This window comes from Ranitomeya imitator, chromosome 5 (assembly GCF_032444005.1).
Source record: "Ranitomeya imitator isolate aRanImi1 chromosome 5, aRanImi1.pri, whole genome shotgun sequence".
Lineage (NCBI taxonomy): Eukaryota > Metazoa > Chordata > Amphibia > Anura > Dendrobatidae > Ranitomeya > Ranitomeya imitator.
This window is the reverse complement of record NC_091286.1, coordinates 8,518,829-8,529,092: the sequence shown is the minus strand read 5'-3', so window position 1 is coordinate 8,529,092 and position 10,264 is coordinate 8,518,829.

Sequence of the window (10,264 nt, the reverse complement as noted above, 5' to 3'; positions counted from 1 at the left end):
AGTATTGGATTAATCAGTACTGTGGCTGACGATATTTACAAACAAAAATCATTTGTGTTTATTGTAAACAAAGAAACCCCATTATTCCTGGTGAAACCTCGTGAAATAACAGTTTAATAATGAGACATCGGCTCCTTCCGGAATTCAGACCTTTGGGATAAATTGTATCCAATCTGAATATTATTATTATTACCGTATTTATTTAGAATATCCAGACGGCGTTTTTTTTTTATTCTTTCTTCTAGGTGGATTATTCATTGTCTCAATACCAAATATTTTTAAAGGTGACATATTCGTGTTATGTACAATCACGGGCACACTGCGTCAGGAATACTACGCTGGCTGCACGCGACGTACGATCACGGGCACACTGCGTCAGGAATACTACGCTGGCTGCACACGCAGAAAATGACAAGTGCGCATAAGAGAACATGTAAATGACGGGTAACATGAGCGCGCAGACACATTTCATCGGGAGATGATCATTTTATTTCGATACATAACAGGAACACTTCCACTTTAAAAATATTTGGTTAAGAGAAAATGAATAATCCACCTAAGGAGGGAATAAAAGCAATTTGCCTTCTGGATAGAGCTGTATAGAGGGGGAAATAGTCAGCTCACCGTGTTCCCGGCATCTGGCAAGAAATGAAGTCCACGCTCGGAGCCGCCCTGGTCCTGGGCGTTTCTTGGAACAGAAAAAGAAGGTTCTGCAGCGCAGCAAGAAAAATAAAACTTCATGTTTATTCTTTACTTGTTAAAAAGACATGTTGAGTACATGTGATGCCCCAGGGTCCTGGTTGTCACAGTGACATTGCTTTCCTCACGGGGAGAGTGATGTTACGCTTGGAAGCGATGAAAGATCTTCTTTTATCAGGTACCACAATGCACACAACGTGTTCACACTCCAGGCCAGAAGGGGAGCTCTGAGCCTGATTTAGGGTGAACTCCCCTATATAAATTCTTATTTGGAGGGAAAAGGGACAGAAAGTGAGTTACAGAGAATAGTGCAGACCGAGATAGTGTCAGGAGGTCTGAAGGGGCCCTGTAGTCTGAAGTACTACAACCCCTAGAGAGAGAGACATACAGAAGGAAAGACCAGTGTACAGTGAGCGTGTAGTAGAGCGAAGCACAGGAGAGTAATATCAGGGGAGGACAGCTGCGAATGAGCTGCCTCCCTCTGAAGCGCAGATCACTGGTAGCCGGAACACCGAGGTTGTAAGGGACTCTAAGACTTACAGCAGAGACCAGCAGGACAGCTGAACTGCAAGTTACCTGTCTGCCCTAATACCCAGCAGGCACAGTGACAAATAGAGCCCGGGTCATGATAGAGATCCTGTAAAAAGGCTTGAGTCACCTGTCATACGGGTTTGTGTCCTATCCTATATGAGGGACAGAGAACAAATGTGAGGACCTTATCAGAAGCCATAGGCAGTAAGGGACTACAACACCACCGCGCTAGAGGAAGGCTTTCTTCTCCACCTGGTAAAGGGGAACTCTGGATTCACTTCCAAGCCGGCCAGACCCTGCCTGCCCTGTGATCTGGTGCCCTGGACTGTGGTTGGCTGAAGTCTTCAGTAAACCAGGTAAAGAGACTGTAAACCTGTGTCCTCGTCCTTTACTCTGCCATTCACCATCTTCCATCTACACACCGGGAGCCCTGGGGAAATACTTCACCTGTGGGAAGGTATACCATCTAGCTGCCATAACATCACCCCAGAGGGCCCCTTAAAGCAGCATCGGTCACCCTGACCGAATACGACAGGTGGCATCACAAACATAAACTTTATTCAATTTCCCTTTTACATAAGTGCCCAGGGCCACGGGCCGGGACGCCGCCACCATGACATCCCCCTGTGAACACCGGACCCAGTACCGGGTACCCCACAGCCCTGGCGGGCGACTCATACATCAGAAGAAATCCCAGGGGGGAAAACCGACTAGAAAGTCTTAGTCATGGTCTGTCGCATTATTCTAAGGTTAAAGCTTAAATGCTTTCCTTGGGTTAACAGCTGAGCCAGTGTTCAATCAGTAAGTGCAGTGACAATGTGCAGGAGGGGAGATATGTGTCACTATGTTTAATGGCATCAGTGATATAAAACCCAGAGTTTTATCCTCCAGCACACTAAGTGCTAATTTATATAATGGGCTGGCTTTTATGTGGACATCCATAGAGCGGGTGGGAGGATGTCCACCTTATCTCCACCCCAGGGTGTGGTCTGGGGCTTAAATAGCTGGACTCTAGAGGCAGTCTTGGTTCAGCAGGGCTGGAGAGAGGATCTCCAGTGGTTTCTGTCCTGAGGAGGAAAGTCTGAACCTGTGTTGCTCCAGAGCGGGCAGCTCCCCACAAATGTATGGACTGTGCTACAGCATTTTCATGTTTTCTTTGTTGCTTTTCTTGTTTTTGCCTGAAGGGCTATCTTTTACTTTCCCTTTCTTGTTGGTTTATACCACCACATAATAAACCAGTTGAAGATTTAAAGAGCCAGTGTTCTTGTTTTCTACCTCCGTGTACCGCTGGGCAAGTTGAACTGCCACGGTGCATACAATTAACCCTGTAATGTGCATAGGTAACGGGTACACAGGAAAGCATACCGTTGTTGAAGCCGACTATCAGTTGTATCAGATCTTGTTGCTTATTAACACCTTATGGGACTCTAGTTCGTAATTTAAAAGTCCAATGTGACTCCCTATTAAGATTTTCTCTTCTTAGATCGCCTCCTCTAGATCAGGGGTCCCCAACTCCAGTCCTCAAGGCCCACCAACATGTCATGTTTTCAGGATTTCCTTAGTTTTGCCCAGGTAATAATTGCATCACCTGTGCAATGCAAAGGAAATCCTGAAAACATGACCTGTTGGTGGGCCTTGAGGACTGGAGTTGGGGACCCCTGCTCTAGATGGCTGCAATATTTTTATTATCCCTTTAACCCTTAGATAGCCGTGTTACCCTTATGTGCCTGTGTGCATTGTCTGGAGACCGCGGATGTGTTTGTGGCTTTCACACTAGTGGTGTCTTGTGATGCGTGCTTTTACCGGTCCTGAAGTGCATCCAACATACTGGAGTTTGCATAAGGTGCATTCTACTAGATATCCTACGCCCACTGTATTACAGCTAATAAAGCCTTTATAGGGAAATTCAGTCCTGTGACATTGGAAGAAAAGGTCATGGACCTTCCCAGCTTATCAATATGAGCCCCCAGCCGTCTCCGTAAACTTTACTGGTTATTAAAAAGGGGGAACATACAAAAAAATTATCTGGGGTCTTCCCTATTTTTAATAACCAGCAAAGCTAAGCAGAAAGCTGCAGGCTGATATTAATAGTCTGGGAAGGTCCATGGATATTGGCCCCTTCCCAGACTAATAACACTGGCCCTCAGCTGCCCCTGAAATGACGCATCCATTACATTGCATTAGTTCGGTGTTTTCTTCTTCCTTGTCTTTCGAATTTGCCGAATGGTCTGCCATTCTTTCCATAGCAAGCAGCGTAGTATATAATACTGCACATCTATATGGGATATTTATTACTTTTTTTTACCTTTTTGCTTGTGAAGTGTGTAACTTTTCATATTCATTTGCTCTGTTCTGCACAGGCTTGCCACACTTTGGACATGGATCTTGAAGCCAAGGAACTCTCTTGGCAGGGACAAATCAAGGAAGTTTTTGGTAATGAAGGTGCTTCAACACCAGTGTCGACTGATCTACAGATGGAATCTGTTTCTAATACTATTAAAAATCTGCTATATAAAAGAACGAAGCTTTGGTGGAAGAAGGCGTTTTTAGAGAGTTGCATTCTCAAAAACCTGACACCTAGAGGCCTACGTGTACGGGTGATACCATGTTTTACCATCGATGATGAGAAATTCATTAGGGGTTGGGAAGGTGTATGTAACGAGGCTTCCAACAAATTTATGGAATTACTGATTCAGTTCAATCCGAAATTAATAACTATGATAGATAAAAATCTTGAGGTAACAACTAATGAATAAAAATATTGATTCATGGGTCAAGGACATTTAAGATAACCAAATGACAAAACTGAATAGGGACCAACGTGATTTCTCCATGGGCCGTGTACATAGATGGAGGACCTCAGTCACACCAGCACCGGACATAAAACGTGCTCCCTCCATTTCCTCCAATCCTCCAGGCAGTGACCTTTCAGAAGCCTCTTCTTCCGTCTCTGTATCTACCAGTCACACCCCTAAACGGAAACATAATTTGCGCTACCGTCCTAATAAAAGATACTATGGCTATTCACCTGAAAATAATGATAATTTGAAGGTAATTAATCTTAGTTTTCATAATTTCACACCTATTGAAACTGCATTGCTCACAAAAGGCCTTTTGTTCTGTCCAACATCTAGTTTTGATAGATTCCATGCCATAAAGGACTTACATCTATCATCATCAGAGGATGAGCCTCATGAGTCTTCAGAACTTACAGGATGTGGTCGCCAAACCAGCGGATAAGGGTGGGAATGTGGTGGTTTGGCCCAAAATCATGTATGAGGCAGAGGCCTTTTCGCCAGTTGAGGGACACTAAATGCTATAAAAAGATGACTTTTAATCCCCTGACTAAATTTCAACTTGAATTAAAGTCTATCCTACAGTCAGCTAGAGATAATGGGGTTATTACTAAAGAGGTGTATACTGTCCTTCAAATTAGCGAACCATCCATTTCCACCCTGTATCTACTACCAAAGATTCACAAAAATTGTTCCAAACCCCCTGGTAGACCCATCATTTCAGGGAGGGGGAATTATTTGGAAAATGTGAATAAATACATTGACTCATTCTTGCAGCCTCTTGTTGAGGCTCTACTATCCTTCACCAGGGACACCAGCGATTTTCTTAAAAAGATTGATGGTCTCTATATTGACACGGAGACACTCCTTGTAACCCGCGATGTCGAATCGCTGTATACAAATATCAAATATGCTGACGGAATTCGGGCAACTAGTTTTTTTCCTGCAATCCTCACAGGTTACACCATCTCTGGCTACTTTTTTGACTGATCTGCTTCAATTTACTTTGTCGCAATTTCTTTTTATTTAAGGGGTCCTTCTTCCTGCAGCTCCAGGGCATAGCCATGGGGGGCGTCATTTGCACCATCTTACGCCAACCTGTTCCTGGGGCTGTGGGAGAGGGACCTCTTCCTGTCAGATCGGCAGGTGTCTATGGACTGCGTTCCTTTCTGGGCGCGGTACATAGATGACGTGTTTCTGATCTGGCAGGGATCGGTAACTTCCCTTCATGATTTTATGTCTACCCTAAACCAAAATGAGCTTAACATACATTTAAACTTATCAGTATGACAGGGAGTCGATCGATTTTCTGGACGTCAAGATCAAACGAGACAATTAGAACGTCTTACAGACAGATGTCTTTCGTAAATCGACTTCGGTCAATTCTCTACTTCTGGCCAAGTCATCACATCCTCCCATGATTCGCTCGATTCCTGTGGGCCAATTTTTACGGCTACGGCGAATCTGTTCAAGCGACATGGACTTTTATACACAGGCTGAAGACCTCAAAAAGAGGTTTATAGATAGGGGTTACAGCCGCCGTTGTATTAAAAGGGTCTTAATAGAGCAAGGCATACTCCTAGAAGTGTAGCATTATATTCTTCCACAAAAAAGAAAGTCCAACAATGAGATTAGGTTCATCATGCAACATCATGGAAATACTGGATTGATGCGACACTTTTTGGATAAATCATGGCCAATCCTGCTTCTGATCCAATCCTCTCCAAATGTCTGGGACTCAGACCGCTGATTACTTTTAGCAGGTCTAGGAACTTGGCTGACGTTTTAGTTAGGAGCCATTATGTTAATGAATCTTCTACTTTTCTTTCAAATTCTAAACCGATCCATGGCTCCAGACCATGTGGTAATTGTGTGGCCTGTCCTAACATCATTCGGGCTCCAGCTTTTTCCAGCTCTGATGGACAGACACTTTACAACATCAAACATGCCATTACATGCAACACAAGGGCGGTTGTATACTATGCTACCTGCCCTTGTTCACTAATTTACGTTGGTCTGACTACTCGCCCTCTCAAAGATCGGGTGCCGGAGCATGTATTAGGCATCCTGGCTGCCAAAGAGGTTATTGACTGCTCCTTCCTCAACACACTACCACGTCATTTTAGGGCCTACCACAATTGTGATGCTTCTGTATTACAAGTTAGGGGTATAGACATGATCCAATCCAATATTAGAGGAGGTCCCATCCAGGGGCTGGCTGGCACTTTTCAGCCTGGGGGGCAATCACAAGGCAGTGGCCCACCAGTTGCGGTGGACCACCCCTGCCCTCCTTATCTCTGGTCCCTGCATTAAAGCAGCAGAAATAACATGCTTTAAAAAATGGGAAGGTATATAGATATGGGAACAGAACGGAGCTTGCTGAATAGATATGGGAATACAAGCAAGCTTACTACCTACATAGATACTGCAACAGAAGAAAGCTGACTGCATAGACACGAGAATGGAACCAAGATTACTACATACATACCTGAACTGAAATGAGCTTACAAAAAAGATATGTGAGCAGAATCAAGCTTACTACAAAGCTATGGGAAAAGAACGGAGCTTACTACAGAGATAAGGGAGCAGAGCCAAGCTTTCGCTAACTAAGTCTACTACATAGATAGAGCAATAAAACCAAGACTCCTACGTAGATATGGGAACAGAACCAAGCTTACCGCATACATATGGTACCAGAATCTAGATTACTACATTGATACAGTGCCAGAACCAAGCTTACTGCTTACATATGGTACTATAACTGAGCTGATTTACAAACATACATACAACTCCAGAAACACGGACATGTAAAACACACAGTATGGCAGGGGTGTTGCTAGGGTCATAAAAGATCAGGGGCCCAAGCCCCAAAGTGCATGTCTCCCCATACGACCCCCCTCTAGCTATTTAAAATAGCATCAATACGTGTATAATTACAGTATATACTGTTGCTAACCAAAAACACACAATGCAATGACCAATATTATAAAATTACGGCTATAAAATGACAAATAATACGGCTACACAATGTCAACTACCATAACCACTACACAGCGAATACATAATATTATCATATTACCATTACCTCTACATAACAAAACACTTTATATAAATACCAATGACACCACTATACACCTTCTACTACATAATGACTGAAACACATTAAGCTGTTACTAAATAAAAAAAAGAAAACAAAAATGCTACTAAAGAGCAATAATACCACCTTATAGTAACCGTATATTGGTAGATCCCAGCCCTGCACATACATGTGATTACAGTACAGTCATATATAGTAACTTACAGATGACGTTTTTTTCTGATTCAGGTGCCCCTATGAAAACTATTAATTTCCCTATTTATAACAAATAATGTCCTCTGGGTTCCCAACCAGCTCTGTATACAGTGGGTACGGAAAGTATTCAGACCCCTTTACATTTTTCACTCTTTGTTTCATTACAGCCATTTGGTAAATTCAAAAAAGTTTATTTTTTTCACATTAATGTACACTCTGCACCCCATCTTGACTGAAAAGGAAAAACTGAAATATCACATGGTCATAAGTATTCAGACCCTTTGCTCAGTATTGAGCCTTCTTGGGAATGATGCAACAAGTTTTTCACACCTGAATTTGGGGATCCTCTGCCATTCTTCCTTGCAGATCCTCTCCAGTTCCGTCAGGTTGGATGGTGAACATTGGTGGACGCCATTTTCAGGTCTCTCCAAAGATGACCATTGGGTTTAGGTCAGGGCTCTGGCTGGGCCAGTCAAGAATGGTCACAGTTTTTCTTAAGTCGCTCCTTTGTTATTTTTGCTTTGTGCTTAGGGTCATTGTTTTTTTGGAAGGTGAACCTTCGGCCAAGTCTGAGGCCCACAGCACTCTGGAAGAGGTTTTTATCCAGGATATCTCTGCACTTGGCCGCATTCATGTTTCCTTCAATGACAACCAGTCATCCTGTCCTTGCACCTGAAGAACACCCCATAGCATGATGCTGCCACCACCATATTTCGCTGTTGGCATTGTATTGGGCAGGTGATGAGCAGTGCCTGGTTTTCTCCACACATACCGCTTAGAATTATCACCAAAAAGGTCTACCTTCATCTCATCAGACCAGAGAATCTTACTTCTCATAATCTGGGAGTCCTTCATGTGTTTTTTTAGTAAACTATTGGGGCTTTCCTATGTCTTGCACTGAGGAGAGGCTTCTGTCGGGCCACTCTGCCATAAAGGCCCGACTGGTGGAGGGCTGCAGTGATAGTTGACTCCATCTCCCTACTGCATCTCTGGAGCTCAGCCACAGTGATCTTGGGGTTCTTCTTTACCTCTCTCACCAAGGCTCTTCTCCCACGATTGCTCAGTTTGGCTGGACGGCCAGGTCTAGGAAGACTTCCGGAGGTCCCAAACTTCTTCCATTTATAAGCGTCTGTTCTATAAGGAACCTTGAGAACTGCAGAAATTCTGCTGTAACCTTGGCCAGATCTGTGCCTTACCACAATTCTGTCTCTGAGCTCCTTAGCCAGTTCCTTTGGCCTCATGATTCTCATTTGGTCTGACATGCACTGTGAGCTGTGAGGTCTTATACAGACAGGTGTGCGCCTTTCCAAATCAAGTCCTATCAGTTTAATTAAACACAGCTGGACTCCAATGAAGGAGTAGAACCATCTCAAGGAGGATCACTAGGAAATGGACAGCATGTGACTTAAATATGAGTGTCTGAGCAAAGGGTCTGAAGACTTATGACCATGTGATATTTCAGTATTTCTGTTTTATTAAATTAGCAAAAATTTCTACCTTCCTGTTTTTTTTCAGTCAAGATGGGGTGCAGAGTGCACATTAATGAGAAAAAAATGAAGATTTTTGAATTTACCAAATTGCTGCAATAAAACAAAAAGTGAAAAATTTAAAGGGGTCTGAATACTTTCCATACCCACTATGTATATAGGATAATATGTAAGTGGTGTATATTACGCAATGACTACAGACATCAGATATTACACCAGTCACATATCCAGTATATACCATCAGATGTCTGTGCACGTAGTATATTACATATAGTATACAGGATATGTGACTGGTGGGTGATATGTCTACAAACATCAGATGTCATATACAGGATAGTATGTGACTGGTATACTGTATATAATACTACGAGTACAGACATCAGGTGTTTGACCATCACATACAATATTATCTACTATATAACATCTGATGTCTGTACACATAGTATAAGGGTATGTTTCCATGGTCAGGAAACGTAGCTCTTTGGATGCAGCGGATACCCTGCTCCGCCCAAAGTGCTGCCCCCCTTTGTACGCGTGGTGATTCCGCCTGTGTTCATTGAGCACATGCGCATGCGGAATCACCGCATCCTGTACATAGAGTGGGTTATTTATCTTGCGGAGACGGAGCGTCTTCTCCGCAAGATAGACATGCTGCGATCTAGAAAGACGCGCTGCATGTGCGTAAATGCAGGGCCGCCAGATGCGTCCCTGCACGCATAGTGGAGATGGAATTTCATAAAATCTCCTCCACTATGCTGTAATATCTGGACGCTGCGGATATACACAGTGTCCAATCCGCAGCAAATCCTGATGTATTATGCCACGTGGAAACATGCCCTTACACATACAGGATAATATATTACTTGCATATGAAACATTGTCATACAAACATCAGATGTTGTACAGTATACACATGTGTATGTATGTAGATACGTATACATGAGAGTGTGCATACTGTATAACATCTCATGTCTGTACGCAAAGTATAAGGCCATGTTCACACTTGCGCATATTTGCCATGTTTTTTTTCTGCGCAGATTTGTTAACAAAACCTGATGCCAGCAAAGTGAATGAGAAACGTGAAGTGTCCTGCAGATGTTGAGTATTTCTTGACTTAGTTCACACAGGGCGTTTTTGCAATGTATGTTATTGTTGATGCTTTTCTTATGCAAATTTTCAGCTGCATTTTACAGAACCAGCAAAGTCTATGAGATTTCAGAAATCTCATGCACACTGTTTTTTTGTCATCAGGATTTTGTGCTTTGCATGTTTTTTTGCACAATGGAGCATGTCACTTTCACCATTTGTTTACCCACTGAAATGAATGGGTGGTGAAAAAATGCTGACAAAACACACCAAAAACTCAGGTATCAGGTTTTGCTGCGTTTTTGTGCCAAAACCCTGATTCTATAGAATAGGACTTTTTTTTTCAACACTTAGCTTTATCAGCATGCACAAGA